General features: G+C 33.3%; 1 pseudogene; it reads right to left on the bottom strand.

Annotated features, from left to right (window-relative positions):
* Positions 1–1,324: 1,324 nt before the first annotated feature.
* LOC149537036 (ricin B-like lectin R40G3 pseudogene) lies at positions 1,325–1,754 on the bottom strand (annotated as a pseudogene).
* Between the last annotated feature and the right edge of the window lie 17,370 nt (positions 1,755–19,124).

The following is a 19,124-nucleotide window of genomic DNA, read 5'->3' as shown; positions in this document are numbered from 1 at the left end:
GGTAATCTTTCCTTGGTGTATTTATTAAATGGGATAAACCAAGGTATCCCTTATGTTGTTTGTCCTCTAGTCCACATGTGAGGACAAGTCTATTTTGTAATTCCTTTATTAAGGAAAATAGTTATTCCTCCTTATGAGGATTATGACACTTGTTATGCACACACTTATGAATGTTGCAATCATTCACATGGGAGTTACAAATAACTCCTCCTCTCATCTCTTTATAAGAGATGTTTCTCTCTCATTCTCTATATACAATCACTATGTAGTTCTTGTAATGAGCCTATGGCTCCATTTTTTCTCTTCTCTCTCCTTCTTTTATTCTTTAGGCATTTGCCCCATTCATATAATTCACAAGGGGTTTTCTTTGCTTTCCCCTTTCAAAATCCTTGTCTCCTCCTTTGTGTTGATCTTGGAAAGCTCTTATAAAGTATGGTAATTATGTTCATCACAAACTCTCTTGGATTAAATTATAATTCTTTATTTTTTAGTTCATTTCAATTTTATTATTTCTAACATGGTATCAGAGCCTAGTTAATCCTTGTTTGAGTTTTTTTTTTGAAGGTTGTCATATTTTGGAGACATTGTTGTTAAAAGAAGAAGAGAAGCTTGGCTTCATGTCTAATATTTGCGAACTGTAGATTTTTTGTTATATCTTGTACTTTTATTATTCTAACCTTCTTTAGAAGACTTGCCACAAAAATGTCTTTTTATTGCAAAAAAAATCCATTTTTTTCCTCTTATTGTCAAAGACTTGTCACCATAACAATAGAAACTTAGCTCTCTTAACATTTTCATTGCAAGTTGAAAATCTATTTTTTTTCCTTTCTTAAATCCATTTATTCATTTACATATTTCATTATAGATATATCACTAATCCATTTCAAATTTCTTTGCAGAAGTACACAATCTCTACTTGTGTTTAACAAAGATTTTATTGTGATTTAAAGAATTTTAATTTTTTTTAGAAAAATGAAAAAACAAAAAAACTTTTGTCTATTCTATTCCTCTGAATCAAAAAATCTGCCTCTATTTGAGTGTTTCCTATTTTAATTAAATTTCATTCTTTTCACTTTATAAATCTTCTTTAATAAATCTTTTTCCACATTCCACTACAACTTCCTCCTCCATTTTTTTTAAAAAGTTTGTTGTCCCCTTTCATCACCACATGAACTAAACAGATAGTATGCATAAATTAGATAGACACTATACATAAACAAATATATGCCTCTTATGTTAAAGAGTCTATATGCCAAAATGCAGCTCTAACTGCTGCTCCTTTATTTAGCCCGCTTTTATTTTTGCACACTATATCATATTTCCTCTAATTAAGAGGCTGAAGCTTCCATTTCTGATTGCTTTGCTTCTTCCAGCTAAACAAAATGAGCTTGTTTCCATCATAGATTCCACCATCTTCACCGTCATCTTGTTTTGCATCCATGTTTAGATGGATGTTGTCCACTGGCCTCAGGCATTGATACCCATTTCCAACATCTACACTGGTCCACAAATATGACTCATCCAACATATGGTGGTTGTAATCTCCCAAGTATATCTGATCCCACTCCTTATCTCCATGTTTGAGAGCTTGTTTTGTAGCCTTATTCACCAAAGCAAAGGCTGGGAATCCAACTGAGACCAAATGCCCTTGATGAATATCTAGGACGTAAGATTTCAGATGTAGTAACCATTTTTTAATTCAAAAATGACTTACTCTTTGTTTGTTTCTCTGTATGTTGTTCTGCACATTTCATTTTTTGTTAGGTGCATTTCAAATTTCAAGTTTTTCCCATCATTTTAATTTTCTCTGTTTACTTTTATCTTTTTGTACTGTTTATGTGGTCTTATTCTTTTGTATCATTACATTTCTATTTCCTTCAGTGCCCTGATTGCGTGAGTTCCCTCTCTCCCTACCTTCACTGGCATTCCTAATACCTATGCTCCTAGATGCTCCTCATGTGCCATGCGGCATTTACTTGCTTCAATCTCACCCAAGACTTGGCCTATTGTGAAAAATCAAACTATTGCAGTCACTGATTATTAATCTCCTATCACAAATGATTATTAAACTGCTGAAAATAAATTCCCAGCTAATATCGAAGAATAACACAACTGCAACTTCACTTATAAAATACGGAAAGAAATGCGCAACACAATCAACACAATATTTTCGGACAAATTCTCCCTGGAAAAACCCCTAAGGGAAAACCAGTTCTACAGATGAGAAATTATATTAAACTTCAGCAAATCAAGAGATACAAAATTCCTTACCTCACACTGGCAGAACTCCGACAACCTCCTAATTTCTCCCGCTGATATTTCTCACTGGTATCCCTGCGCTAACACTGCGCCCTTGCTAACACTGCAAGACTGTTTGCTAACACTGCAAATTGCTTCTCTAAAACACTTCTTCAAATCCAAATGACCCAATGACCCCTTTCTATACTACACCTGTTGGTAAACCAACGATCGAGATTAAATCTAACCAACGGCTGAGATTAAGACAACTCGACAACCAATAATAGAATTGGTTGCAAAGTGTCCAAAAGGAATCACTAAAATTAGTAAATAATAACCATTTACTAATTTTTGGCAAGTGGACAAACAACTTTCCAAACCACCCATAAATACAACCGCTATTCATAGATAAGGACGAACAGCTGTCCAAGCTACCCATAAATAGTGCTGCTATTTTCGGGTCAGAAATAACAGCTGTCCAACTAACAATAATTAACACTCCCTCTTAGCGAGGAAGCTGTTCTGCATGACACCCATCTTATCTCTGAAGAAGATAAATTTGGCCTTTCCCAAAGCCTTCGTCAGAATGTCTGCTACCTGCTCATCTGTAGGTATGTATTGTAGTCAAACAACTCCCCTTTGTACACAATATCTGATGAAGTGATAGCTGATATCTATATGTTTAGAACTATCATGAAACACTGGATTTTCAGACAACTTGATGCAACTCTAATTGTCACAATGTATCATAGTAGTCTCAACCTTCTGACCAAACAAGGCTACTAACAACTTTCGAAGCCATATAGCTTCACATGTCGCCATGCTAGCTGCTATGTATTCTGCTTCTGCTGAACTTAGAGCCACAGACTTCTGCTTCCTGCTGAACCAAGATACAACTCCTGATCCCAAGCTGAAACAACACCCTGAAGTGCTCCTTTTGTCTGTTGTACTTCCTACCCAATCTACGTCAGTATAGCCTATCAACCTGATACCTTCACCTCGAACATATCTGATCCCATACTCGACTGTACCACACAAGTAACGTAGCACATGCTTAGCCGCTATCCAATGCATTCTCTTTGGTTCAACCATGAACTGACTAAGAGAGTTTACTGTAAATGCTATATCTGGTCTAGTGTTGACCAAATACATAAGCGAACCAATCAACTGTCTATATAAAGTGGGATCTACATCTTTCTTCTTAGATGTATCTACCTTCCTCCAATTCGTGATCATGGGTGTAGACATGGCTTTGCAATCCTCCATCCCAAATTTCTTCAAGATTTCAATGCAATATTTCCCTTGACCAAGGAAAATCTCCCCATTTGTCTGCCACACTTCCATGCCTAGAAAGTAGTGCATAAGTCCTAAATCCTTCATCTCGAACTCTTCTGCAAGGTTCCTCTTGAAATCCACTATGAGCCCTAGTGAACCTGTAAGAAATAGGTCGTCCACATAAAGAACAATAATGAGAATCTCACCCCTAACCATCAAGTAGTAGAGGTTAGCATCTGCTTCACTCTTCACAAAGCCCATTTTCTGCAAGTATGTATCAATGCGCTCATACCACGCTCTAGGAGCCTGCTTGAGTCCGTACAATGCTTTCTTCAATCTGCACACGTGGGTCTCTTTGCTGTGTGCTACAAAGCCTTCTGGTTGTAGTATGTATACCTCCTCCTTCAACTCACCATTGAGGAATGCTGTCTTGACATCCATTTGATGGATCTGCCATCCCATCTGTGCTGCAAGTGAGATTATATCTCGTATAGAAGTATACCTGGCAACTGGAGCAAATGTCTCCTCATAGTCTATTCCCTCCTTCTAAGAGAACCCCTTTGCCACAAACCTAGCCTTGTATTTCTCGATGCTACCATCTGCACCGTGCTTTATCTTATAGATCCAACGTGATCCAACTACAGCCCTATCTGTCAGTCTAGGTACTACCTCCCACACATCATTCTGCATTATTGAAGAATATTCCTCAACCATAGCATCTCACCATACCTGATGTTCTGCAGCTTCCTGATAGCTAGAAGGCTCACTATCTACCAACTGACTAACTAATGCCACATAGTCATTGAACTTGGCTGGTTGTCTTCGCTGTCTAGTACTCTTCCTAGGAGCTCCCACAAACTCCTGAGTATCCCTTTGTGTATCTAGAACCACATGGTTCCTGCTGCCAACTGTAGAGGATGAAATGTCAACCTCTAAATCTTCCAAATGCATTTCCTGTTGCACCTGTTGCTCCATACTCTATGAATCTTCACTAACTGAGTCTACACTCATACTGGTAACTGTACTTGAGCTTTGATGCCCTTGACTTGGTCTTGGAGCTTCTGTTGGCTACTCACTCTGATCATCTGCTGGCAAATCTCTGGATCTCTTGAATGCCTTGTCCTCCAAGAACTTGACATCCCGTCTGAAAATAACTCTTTTAGTCCCCGGAATGAAAATCCTGTATGCCTTTGAGGTCTCACTGTACCCAACAAAGTACCCCCTTTCTGCAGTCTGATCTAACTTTGTACGTGTATCTCCAGGAATATGACAATATGCCAAACTCTCGAATATCCTGAAGTGACTAACATCTGGCTTCTTCCCTGTGAAAGCCTCCTCTGGTGTCATCTTCCCTGTGAAAGCCTCCTCTGGTGTCATCTTCCCTAACACCTTGTGTGGAACTCTATTCTGAATGTAGACTGCTGTATTACACACCTCTGCCCATAAGTAACGGGGCATGTCCTGGTCATGTAGCATAGCTCTTGCTGCCTCCGATATAGAACGGTTCTTCCTCTCAGCAACTCCATTCTTTTGTGGATTGTAAGGAACAGTCCATTCTCTCTTGATTCCTTCTCTGATGCAGAACTCCTGGAAGACATTTCCTTTGTACTCGCCTCCATTGTCTGATCGAAGAACCTTTATCTTCTTTCCTGTCGAGTTCTCCACAAGAGCCTTGAACTCTTGGAATCGACTGAAAACCTCATCTTTAGTCTTCAAGAAGTATATCCAGGTCTTTCTAGAGAAGTCATCAATAAAAGTAACATAGTACTCATATCCTCTGAGAGATTTCGTTGACATTGGTCCACAAACATCTAAATGTACTAGATCAAGAACACCCTTAGATCTGGTGTCACTCCTTGGAAAAGATGCTTTCGCAAACTTCCCCAACACACATGCCTTACATACATCATCATGCTCTGTGCTCACCTCTGGAACACCTGTCACGGTCTCACGAAGCAATCTAAGTGCTCCATGATGAATATGGCCCAACCTCCTATGCCATAGCTCTCCAAGATCTCTAGGATTATTGTTGCTCATAAGTGCCTTAGGAGTATCAAACTGCAATCTATAAAGGCGACCACTCCTAACTCCAATAGTTATGGGTGATTTCCAATCCTTATGCTTAATCAACACATGTGTCCCTATAAAGAGTACATTATACCCCCTATCCTGAAGAACAGATACAGAAATCAAATTCATACCTAAGCCCGGCACATATAACACATCATGAAGAGGAATTATCTTTCCATTCTCCCTCTAAAACTGAACATTTCCTTTCCCAACAGGGTTGAGTTTGGACAAGTTTCCCATAAAAATCTGGATGTTGGTGTCCTCCTCCTTGTAACTGGAGAAGTACTCTCTAACTCCTGTCATATGAAATGACGCCCCACTATCTATATACCAAACACACTGTGAGGTTGAGCTAACCATACAAGCTATGAGTGCAAACTCATCTTCCATTCTGCTGGAGAGTTCTTCTGCACTTGTTGAAGCTGCCACCTACTTCTTACCCTTTTTCCTCTCTGGGCAATCACTGACATAGTGGCCAAACTCGTGACATCCAAAGCACTTAACCTTAGAAAGGTCCTTCTTCTTCTTTTCACTTTGTGAATTTGATCCTTTGCTAGATCCCTTCTTTGCTTTCCCTTTACCCGCTAGGGCAACGTTCTCTTGTTCCACCTCATTTTTCTGACTCTTGTTGGCCCCATTGACAAGACTTAGTCTAAACTCCTCCTGAGTGAAATCAATCCATAGTTGATCCCAACTCGGTAAAGTATCTCGTCCACTGACAACTTGAACAAAGACACTCCATTGTTTAGTAAACCCATTTAGGGCTATTCTCACTAGCTCATCATCACTAGGGCTATCTCCAACAACTGCTAACTCATCCTTGACAAGTTTGAGCCTGGTGAGGTAACTTGTGATGTCTTCTCCCTGATTCATCCGGGTATTCTTTAGCTTCTCTCTGAGAATCAACTTCCTGTTAGTGGTAGCATTCTGGTACAGATTTAGAATGGTGTCCCACATCTTCTTTGCTATATCTAGCTCCGAGATATGTGGAACAATATGATCCTTGACACCATCAAGGATAATCCTCCTCGCTTTGGCATCATCCTTCCTATATGCTGCAAGCTGTGTTGCATCCGTTGGTACAGGTACACCACTGGTAGCATAATCCTTGATACCATTCTCTTCCAACAATAAAGAAATTCTGGCCTTCTAGACACCAAAATTTGAGGCACCATCCAATCTATCCTGATCTCTCAAACCAGCTGAAGCCATCTCAAGGGTTTAAAGAAAAAATAAATCTAAAGAGATCAAAATTTCTTTCCTAGGGGAAAACTCTTCTACCCTTAACAATGCTCTGATACCATGTGAAAAATCAAACTATTGCAGTCACTGATTATTAATCTCCTATCACAAATGATTATTAAACTGCTGAAAATAAATTCCCAGCTAATATCGAAGAATAACACAACTGCAACTTCACTTATAAAATACGAAAAGAAATGCGCAACACAATCAACACAATATTTTCGGACAAATTGTCCCTGGAACAACCCCTAAGGGAAAACCAGTTCTACAGATGAGAAATTATATTAAACTTCAGCAAATCAAGAGATACAAAATTCCTTGCCTCACACTGGCAGAACTCTGACAACCTCCTAATTTCTCCCGCTGATATTTCTCACTGCTATCCCTGCGCTAACACTGTGCCCTTGCTAACACTACAAGACTGTTTGCTAACACTGCAAACTGCTTCTCTAAAACGCTTCTTCAAATCCAAATGACCCAATGACCCCTTTCTATACTACACCTGTTGGTAAACCAACGACTAAGATTAAATCTAACCAATGGCTGAGATTAAGACAACTCAACAACCAATAATAGAATTGGTTGCAAAGTGTCCAAAAGGAATCACTAAAATTAGTAAATAATAACCATTTACTAATTTTTGGCAAGTGGACAAACAGCTGTCCAAACCATCCATAAATACAACCGCTATTCATAGATAAGGACGAACAGCTATCCAAGCTACCCATAAATAGTGCTGCTATTTTTGGGTTAGAAATAACAGCTGTCCAACTAACAATAATTAACAGCTATCGCTATTGCGAGACCCTTCATTGCCCTGTCGTGCCTCTTTCTAGTTGTTGCATGATCGATTCTCCGGGTTATAACTCATCATTGTTGCTCTAGCTATGAGAGATGTTTTTCCTACTATAAGAGATTTTTTTCATTGCTACTCCATCTGCTTCAAGAGACTTGTGTTACTTGGCATATTTGTAATCGTTCATTGTAGGTTTGTTATTCTTTTTAATAGTCAAAGGTGTTTCCAGTCAAAGGCACAACTGTAGCACTCCTTTTCCTTGCATCATTTCAAGTGTCTCTGTGTAACATTTCTCTACCCCCTCTTCCATTGGTGAGTTGTCAAATCTTCTACCATAGACATCTTTTAATAATTATAGCATCTTGTCTCAAACAATTGCACTCAAATTGGTCCTTTGATTTTTTTCTCAAGCCAATTTCAACAATTTTGTATACATTTTATATTAACTGTTTCTTTGCCGGAAGTTCAACCTTCAATAATGTGGGGTTGTTCTTTCCTTATTGACATTTCAAGTGTCTTGTTTTAATAGAATTTTCAAAATTTATTTAAAAAAAGAAAATTTAATTTTTCTTTTGCTTTAAAAATGTAAGTATCAGTTCTAGGCTTTTTTTTTAAAGTCTTCTTGACATAGGATGATTTGAATAAAAAGTTAATTTTGTTAAATCTAAAATTTTAAAGTCACATAGCCTTTAATCTTTAGGCTGACAAGGAGTATGTTTTATTTAGTTTTGTCTTTCCTCTTTCATATATATTTTCTTTTAAAAAGTTTATTTAAAATTAAACATTATTAGATAATTATAATCAAGTTTTCTTAGCTAGAACTTTATATCTAGTATTCTATCTTCATATAAATTTATGTTAAATTCATAGTTGTTTATTAAGTCTTGTTATACTAAGTTTTTTGTCAGCTTCAATATTATAGTTGTATTTTTTTTTTGAATTAAGTGAAATTATTTAATATAAAAAAGGTTTAATAGGAAAGCAAAACTAGTACTTTCAAAAGGTGTTAATCTTGTCCTAACTCTTTTCGATCCAAGATATTTTAATATGCACTTATCTTGGTTGATGATTATCAATCTATTATTCTTTTCCTATTTGAAATTTTAATTCTTAAGTATTTAAATTTATTTTAATAAATTTATAAAAAATATAAATATAAATATATTATTATTATTATTATAAAAATTCTATCCTTATTTTGAAAACGTTTAATTATCATTAAGTTTTCAATAAATCTTTGGATTTCAAATTTATATCTTGAATAGTTTTAATGGAAAGGCCTTTAGTTTTTTTTGTTACTTTTAAATATTTGTAGTTATCATTAATTTAGAAAATTATTATTATTATTTTTTAATTTAAATTAGAAGGGTGTTTTATTACAAAAATATTATTTTTTGATAATTCTTTTAAATAAAGGGAGTTTTTTTTGTGTTAATGATTGATCAAAAGAAATCAAAGTCATTGTTTTTACTAAATTATAATTGTTCAAACAAAATTGTCTTTATGAGTATTATGAAAAGTTTAGGTGACTACTTGGTATAAGTTCAATAGAGCTAGATCATAACTTTGTCTTATAAATTTACAAGTGTATTTCAATGTGGTTTAAACCACATATAAGTTATAAATGAATAGTGTTTATTGATTCAAAATTCAATATGATTCCACGTATATGTATCTTTGAACCATGTATCCTTCAACTATGGTGTTTCAAACCTTTTATATGCTTAATCATTGTTTAACATTCTGTTAAACTAACTTGCTCGTTAAATTGATTTGCACTTTAAACTAACTTCACTATTTCTTATTGATTTCTTGATCCTTTCTTTGTTCATATCTCTCTAACCATTTTCTTCATTTGTTCAATTTCTTTTTTGGATACTTGATTTTGTTCTTTCGTATATTTTCCTTCGTGGGCCCATCCTTTATGTATCCACACTTATGTTCACCTTGCATGGAGATTTTAACTGATATCTAATAATTTATGCTTATTTCCCTTCCAAATACTTCTTATTTATCTGAAATTATTCAGGGTTATGAGTTATCTTACACTATTGCCTTCTAATGATCTATCTATGCACATAGTTGCAGTCTTATGCTTTTATAGCATCTCTTTATGCTTACAGTAGAATTTCATGGTTTAATACCATTCTTTTATCATATATTTTTTTTGTAAGTTGCATCGGGAGCCAATTTATCAAGTTTAACTATGGTGGACCCGACAGTTTTAAACTGACTCATAGTTACCTTATCTGGCTCGTGGAGTATCCCTCCAACCTATAATTGGTGTGCACTTACTTCAATGGAGTTTCCCTCCATTTGTCCCAACTTGTTCCTCAATGCGAGGATGACATTTTATGGGTATTTCCCATTCCAAGCTCCTTGTCTCCTTGGTGTATGCTCCTAGTTGTGATTTATTCATGGTATGACTTGCTACACTTTGCTCATGTTTTGAGTGTATAGGTGATGAGGCTACCATATCTTGGAGCACTCCAATATTGGAGACTCTATTTGAGAAAGTTGTTTTGACCTACAATCTATTGGTTCCACTTTGAAAGATTGATATTTATGGAGTTTCCCTCCATGTTGTTCCATTTTGTTCCTCAATGAAGAGGATACTATTATTGGAGTTTTCCCTCCAAATTCAAATGATTTGATCCAATTTTGAAGGCAATATGTTGTTAAATCCTCATAATCCATTCCTTTTAATATCCTAACAAAAATCATGATAATACTAATTTGATCAGCATGTCTCTCTTTTTACTTTATTTTCATATATTTATGTGATAATGATTTGCATACTTTATTGCTTAGATCATGAGTCATGCAAGTTATGGTGCTACAACCCATTAACTTGTAGTGAGATGATTCACTAAGTGGACTATCTATATCCACGTGATTGATGTAATATTGATGCAAGTATCATTAGTTGGCCTTGTCTATGGTCATTTGTGCATTAGCATAATATACTTTTCATGAGAGCATTGATCAAGCTTTTTACTCAATTTGTCCTTGTTGACAATTTTTTGAGCATATAATTTAAGTTGATATTAGGTTATCACCATTTCTTTGTGGTAACATGTTTATTTTCCTCTCCATTTCACTATGAATATAAGATTTCTAATTTGAATTTAAGATGAAATACTCCTTGTGGATAGTTGTCTTGTTTCTTGTGTCTATGTTTTTTCAGGTAATCCATCGAAGCACATACAAGACAATATTATTTGGTGTACATTTAGATGACCTATCCACTTCTCTCTTGGCTCTATGAAGATTTACATACACTGACAAGAGACCTTTGCACAATTTAAGACACTCTAAAAGATCAAGTTGCTGCTATTTCATTGTAAAATTTGGGTTTAATATCCTTTGATGTAATTTCCTCAAGTAAAGATTAAAGGGGGGCGTTAGAATTGGTAATCTTTCTTGGTGTACTTATTAAATGGTATAAACCAAGGTATCCCTTATGTTGTTTTTCCTCTAGTCCACATGTGAGGACAAGTCTATTTTGTAATTCCTTTATTAAGGAAAATAGTTATTCCTCCTTAAGAGGATTATGACACTTGTTATGCAAACACTTATGAATGTGGCAATAATTCACATGGGAGTTACAAATAACTCCTCCTCTCATCTCTTTATAAGAGATGCTTCTCTCTCGTTCTCTATATACAATCACTATGTAGTTCTTGTAATGAGCCTATGGCTCCATTTTCTCTCTTCTCTCTCCTTCTTTCATTCTTTAGGCATTTGCCCCATTCATATAATTCACAAGGGGTTTCCTTTTCTTTTCCCTTTCAAAATCCTTATCTCCTCCTTTGTGTTGATCTTGGAATGCTCTTATAAAGTATGGTAATTATGTTCATCAAAAACTCTCTTGGATTAAATTATAATTCTTTATTTTTTAGTTCATTTCAATTTTATTATTTCTAACAAAATGATTACTAATAGTTAGTATAAATTACTATTATATTCTTATGTTTGAAAGTTTGAATTAGCATAAGTTTATAAGTACTAATTAATCTCCGCTACCTAGTACTTACATTTCCAACAATTAGTATCAAAGATTAGATCCCTAGAGGGAAATTTTTACAACTTCACAGTAGGTCTAGCTATATGGAGATGCATAGGAGAGAAAGATAATTGGAGGAAGGCTTGGATGAAGCTTGTGGTCAAATATAGGATCTAAAGAAGAAGTTGAAGGATTAATTTGCAAAAAGTAAACAAGTTTTACGACATATATAGATAACTATAATTTTTTTAAAGAACTATCTAAAAATATTGCTTTGCCTAAATAAATTGATTCAGAAGTTGAAGATCTTATGAAAAGAAATACTTCTCTAGAAGAAGACAAAACTAAAGCTAATAAGAAATTTTAGAGTTAAGATCTAAGAATGACTAAAGTAATTGAGAATATGAGAATAGAAGAAGATTCCAAAGAAATTATTGAAATAGAAAAGAAGAATTTTGAGAGAATAATCAAAGATAAGAATGTTATAAGTTCAAGGTTGTAGTAGGAGAATTAGATATTGAATAAATACCAAAGAGGTACTAATGAAAGAACCAAGTAGAAATTCATTGACAATGAATTCTTTAGACAATAAGTTGAAACTTTGAAGAACAATATGATGTTTGAAAGGAATTTAATGAGACACTCAGAAGGTTTAAGTTGATCATGCAAAAGGTTGATGGACAACATGAAAATTAAAGAAAATAAAGGGATAGAATTAGATTAGGATATACCGCTAATGTATAATTTGAAATTGGAGAATCATCTAAATTAGGAGAAGAAAACCTATTGAAAAAAAAAAGGTACCCTATCAACACACAAGGTAAGAAATCCACTAAGACTACATGTTAAAATTGTGGAAATCCTAGTCATACATAAAAATTAAATATAGTGGTAGATCTACTAATATTCCAAGAGGTATGTACCATTCAATGGATATTGCTATAATTGCAATAAGTTTAGACATCAAGCTAAAAAATTTAAATCAAGATCTAATAGTATATCATTTAAAGGAAGCTTTACACATTATTATTGTACATGCAATCAATATGGACACAAATTTGAACATTGTAGATCGAGATTTTTACCAACAAGGATATCAAAAAAACTGGTAATCACGTTATGAAGAGAAGAAAACATCTATACTGTGTATAATGTATGTGCACATTTTGGACATGTGAAAATGAATTGCAGACTAAGACATCTACAAGGTAAATATAGACCTTAGAGGGAATCAAGCATGGTATGTTTTATCAATCACAAATATGGATATTTAGCAAAAAACTATAGACACTAACAATCTAACAATTAAAAAAACAAAGAAAATGAACTAATTAAATTAAGAATAGGAGATAAATGACATGAAGAAATCTTGGATTAAGGAGGCAATTAATTCACAAAGAGGTATCCCTCCATCCTTTGATGAAGAAGATTTAATATCAAACTAAGAAAATATTTTTAGGGGCCTAAACAAAAAAATTATAAATCTACTTCTTCCATGTAAAATATGAATTTAAATATTTATATATCAACATGAATTTAGATGTAGTAGAAATAATAAGTGATAGACTGTTAGAAAGTAAAGTCCACCAAGATATCTTGGTGGGGTGAATTAATTATGGAATCAAAACAACTCTCAATATCTTCATTAATTTTGAAACATTTAAATAGTAGATGCAAAAACTATATAAAGATAACCATACATAGAAACAAAACCTTTTTAATTAGGGAAACCCTTGATCTTTTCCCTAGATAGGAATGATACCCACAAGATGCTATAAAAATGTCAAATTTACTTGTGAAAGGATTGACACTATTAGGGGTTAGTGAAATACATTTAGTGAATATGAGTCTATATTCGGAGACTTTGAATCCCTTTTGGGATATCCAAACCCTATTAGGAATTGACAAAAACTTAGTTGGACCCACTCTCCAAATAGCATGTGTACTATCCTAGTTGAATAATGCATGTGTAAATCAAAAACTATCCAAAAATAATTTATCTTTCCAAATATTGTTCCTTGTAAGCTCACCATACCCTAATGGCACCAATCTTTTATCTGACCCAAAGGATATTCATCTTCAAGATCATACAAAACATCACATAAAGATGGTCATATATAACCTTTGATCTCACTAATAATTACAACCAAGGAAAATATAACTCCTTTATATGAAGCCCTAAAACAAAACAAAAATTTGGCCTTGAGCCTTTCCCAATTTACAATAAAAATATAGGATGTCCTTACGATATTACAATACACATTATATTACAAAATAATAATGAATCTGAGAGTTCACAATCTTCATAACATTCCACATGCTAAAAATTTGACTATGCTCACATAACCAAGGCATCTTCAAAATGTCTCCAACTTTTGTCTTAGTTCACTCAACTAGATTACATCTATGTTAGGAGATAAAATACTAATAATAGTACTTGCTTTCTGAGAATGTTATGTGAAATTTACCTACACCAAATTTTTCACAACTCTATCTAGTCTTCATATTTTTTTAAGTGTTATTAGTTGAAGCATCTAGGCATATTATAGAACATATCCTCAACTGCTCATAAGTGTATCTTCAATTGTTGAACTACATAAAGCCAAAATATCTTTGTTTCTTTATTAGTCTTCAAGAATAAAAATTATTTTGACATAAATGATAAACTTTTTTGTGAATCCAACATATAACAACTGAATCATATTTCCATCACTACTAGGATACTCCCTCATATGAATACATCAACATTCTTGCTAACATAAATTTTTTCAAAGTCAATTGATACTAGATTTTTTTCTTTATCACTCAAAGTTAGTAAATTTATTATTAATAAATATAGTTATCAAAGTGAGGGATGTAATTAGAAATTTAGATTATTGTTGGGGTAAAGCTAGTTATTACAAAAATACTATCTGTAAGATAATTTATACTAGAAGTAATCATTGGTAAACTTTGGTAGATAAATATATGTTGAACCTATTCATTGTTACCTTACATTTTCACAAGGCTATCAATTAAGCTGAAATTGAGAGATTAGTGCAATATAGTTTGTGAATTACAATTGATGAAAATTTATTATAAGATTGAATAGAAAATATTTCATAGCCTAGGTAAGAGGAGTGAGTTGAGTAGTAGAATCTTGAAGAACATGTAGAATGTTTGAGCTAGAGTAGAATTGTTTGAATATAATGGGAACAAGAATTAAGAACCCTATTATGCTTGACATCAATATGAACCAATTCCTAAATTTAAGTTTTTTCACATTTAAGGTAGCATAAGTAGATTAAATTAAAGCTCTAGATCATCATTTCCTCCATGACTGATGTTTATTGAAGACATTTAGACATTTTTTCATTTTAATATTACTAAACTAGGTGAGCAAGATATCAATAAATTATATAATAAAAAAATTTCCATACAATGAATGGGAAGAGAATAATTTAATAAAGATATCAAAGTGAATTTATTCTTAGGAATATGTGTTTTGGTTGGCACTTAGATATGCTAGTTGTTTATTATAATAATGGCAAGTTTTTTCATTTATGATAACATATACTTATAGGATTATGATAGATAACGATTATGTATATTGTAGGTGCATTATTTGTATAATGAAGTTGGCATATAATATGAGAAGTTATGTGAGCTTAGGATTATGTTCATTGATGAGTGTAGATATCCTGTATCTATGTTTGTTGGAGTTTATGTTGAGTATTAGTAGATTTACACTTCATTTGGTGAAGATTTATAGTAGACTAGTACATAGGAAATATTGTTAGAGATATTTGATATTAAATTGACTGTATCTTATTAAAAAGGTTGAAGTAACATTAGTGACATTGGATCATGGTTGAAGAAGTGTACATGTTCCTATTTTCATTAGAAGAGGGTTTAGAGATAATTCAAGAAAGGTAACTCAAGTGAAATGTATGACATGTTTTACTTGCAGAGAACTATGTTAAGGAAACATATTGATTTTCATTAAAAAATATATTAATTGTATGGTAGCATGTGAAAACCTTAATCTAAATATTGTAAGAATTCCTAAGAGGGTATGCATGTCTTAGTGTGGTCCTATTTTATCAATTGTACATTGCAAGATATTTAACCATCTAACCTATTAGCTCTTGATTTGATAGAATTTCAACTACCTTTTACAATGTCATAAAACCTTTGATTTAGCTAAAAATCATAGTAGGAATTTTGAAAAGTGAAATAAAAGAACCAACTAAGAAAACCTTGATGTCTTCTCTACTTTTAACTTTGCAAGATTCATGCACAATTACCTTAGGAATTCATTCTTATTTACTTTAAAGTCAATGGTCTCAAAATAAACTCCATAAATAATAGATGGTTTATCTTTTTTCCTTCTAACTCAATGGCAACAAAGAGCTGATAACTAGCTATTGCACCAAACCCTCAATCCCATAAATCAAGTATAGGCTGACATTTTAGACTTCAATAATAGAACATTAAAAGATTAATTGATATGTGCTTTCTGCATTATGCAATGTATTCCAATTAGATAAACTTATAAGAATGGTTAGTGCCTTGTCCATTGGGCTATAACTCATGGGGATTACACTCCCTTTTCTAGATTGAATGTTGACATTGTGTGAGAAGATCATCAATATTCACTTCCAAATCTCATACTTACCATATCTTCAAATTGAAAATTAAAAAGTTCTTCCCATTTTTCATAAATCATTTACATAACCCATTAGATTATTTGCAAAAGATAAAGGAAATATAATTTAAAATGAATTAAAATTGAAAATTAATGAACTTCTCTATCAAATTTTAGAGAATAAAATGGAGATAAGTGAAGAGACAAGATTTGGGATGAACAATCAACTTTTTGTATTTGTATTAACTCTATTGAAATGGTATACAATTAAAATCCTTATCCCTATAAAATAAAACACAAGTAGACCAACCACTATTAACTTTCATATTCAAAATTGGAACAAAATTATAGCATGCCTAGACCAACTCAATATTTACAAAACTAATGTAGCAAAAGAAACTGGGACCATCCTCTAGCCTTGGAAACTCACTTATATAGTGTGAATTGCAACAAGCTTCAAACCTAGAGGTAAAAGGAAAATTATCCTTAAAACAAAAGTTAAAAAGGACAAAGTGGTCACTAAAAAAATTTGCATGAGAGGAATAAAAACTTGTGGTTTTTCACTTGATAATAGAATAATCCTTTCATTGGTTGCTTTATGGTGGGCCCAATTCTATTTTGGTAGGTTCTTGTTCTTCCACTTCACCTAATGATTGATCTTTTTCTTGCTATTGCTTATCAGGTTGTGGGACCATTTTCTCCTCTTCTACTATGTCTGGCTCTCACACTTGGCTATTTGTTGTAAATTTTTTATCATATTCTATAGTATTAGTTTGAGTAGTTGTATCAACCAATTGCAATTCCTCTATGGTTGTTACTTTATCTATGAGCCCTTCCTCACAAGCCACATGTACTAACTATATAGCTGAAAAATAGTCTATCATCCACTTATTGAAAATTGTGTGATTCAGCTAGTTGTAGTTCAATATCTCTTTTTCTCTTCTCAGTACATATTTTCCAAACCTCTTTATTTCATCAAAATCTTCATGGAAAGAGTCAAGGAATAGTTATACCTAAACTAACTCCTCACTAGTTCTAGAAAAAAAATGTAGTTTTCTTTATTGACTACATCATTCATTATGACACGTATAGTTCATTTAACTCATTCCTTGATTCTTCCCTACCCTTTATACACCCAAGGCCTTCTAATGCATGGGGAAAGACATCAATTTTTTTAATCAAGATACTTTGAGAAATATATTTTCAATCTTCTCTACAAAATATCTCTTTTCTACTAAAAAATGAGTAGACCCTTTCTTGGTCAAAAGTTTTCTCTATAAGGTCATCAATTACATGAATGAAAAAGAAACACAAAGTAGTGATGGAATCATCTCTATTAAACCATTTAGTAAAAAAAAATCTTGAGGTGGCTTCATTATTATTCAATTCTTTCCACATGTCCACCAACCTTGACAAATCCAAATGCAACAAGGGCCAATTAATTCTATCTATCATTAAAAAATTATATATCTCTTATTTTGTCCTCATGTTGCACACCTAATTCTACATGAAACATACAATTTTTTCCCATTTCTTCATTTAGTTCATTAGATGTATAGCATTATGGTTATTGGGGTGTGGTAAGAATCTCCACAATAGGACTAGAGGGGAGTATTGGAACAAGGGAAGTTGCAATTCATAGATGATTGGATTGCCTACCCACTTTTCTCTTGTTAGCATGAATTTTGATGATACTACATTGGGAGAGTATCCTAACCATCAGAGAGTATTGATATGTTTCATTCATGAGTGTGTTTGTCATTAACGTCAACATAGTAGTGTTTCTATAAAGACTAGAAGAATAGTAGTCAAAAGTCTTATGTTATGTAGTAACTGAGTAAGGGTTAGGTAATGTGAATTTATGAAAATTTTCCTAGGAGTGTCCTAATGACCTGGTTAAGAGGATGAAGTCTAGATCAAAGATGTACGATAGTTGTATATGATTTACTATAAGGAGCATAGAAACAAAGGATCTATTTGGTAATTTCTAATTTTTGCATTGTATCTTTTAGCCAAGATATAATGAGGTGATGTGCAATCGACCAATGATAGAGGATAGTAAGGTGATGACATCAATGGGTGCAAAAGACCTAGAGTCACATGTGTAAATTTTTTATAGACTATTAGCTGATGGTGCTTTTATAATTCTATATCATATTTTAATTAAGTGGGAAAGCCTTGAAGCCAAGTTCAAAAATTGTTATGAAGGTAGAGTTCAAGTATTAAGATCATTTTTGATGTGCAAATTTCCAAAAGGAGCAAAGTATTCATTGAATGCATGTAAGTGATCCAAGGAATTATTGGATGTGCAGTTCATGATTTGGTTACAAGATTAGAAGGAGAAGAAGTCTGGTTGACAAGAAAAAGATAGAGGAATGAATTATAATTTGGTTCTATTATTCTACAAGGAGTAATATAGAGATCATTTGGATAGTAGGTTCATTAGTCTTGCCCTCAAAGCTATTTAGGTAGTGGGTCCTACTATTTTCCACAACTACTAAAAGGGTTTACACAACTCCTGATAGGGTTTGAATCAACCAATAGGGATTCAAATTATCCTAATAGGGTCTATCTTCTAATAAGGAATATTTATATTAGTACATCATCTTGTGGGTTTTGCCTCTTGTTGGTCTGAATTTTCGTATGATAGAAATCCTTTGCCTAGATATAGAAAATTTAGATTTATCTCCATAAATTGATAAATGGGTTTCTAGCTAAGTCATCCTTTTGTTAGCCTTTGAAAATTTTGTGAGAACCATACCTTTCAGTCCATTCATAATTTTTCAAGCACAAAATGTTTGAGTTTTCAAATAAGATGAATATTCTATTGTTTTTTATCCTCCACACCTCTGAGCTACTTTTCCTCT

This window comes from Cupressus sempervirens, chromosome 10 (assembly GCF_028749045.1).
Source record: "Cupressus sempervirens isolate cs-2001-9-10 chromosome 10, ASM2874904v1, whole genome shotgun sequence".
Classification (NCBI taxonomy): domain Eukaryota; kingdom Viridiplantae; phylum Streptophyta; class Pinopsida; order Cupressales; family Cupressaceae; genus Cupressus; species Cupressus sempervirens.
Note: the sequence above shows the minus strand (reverse complement) of the source record. Positions and strands in the feature narration are given on the sequence as shown.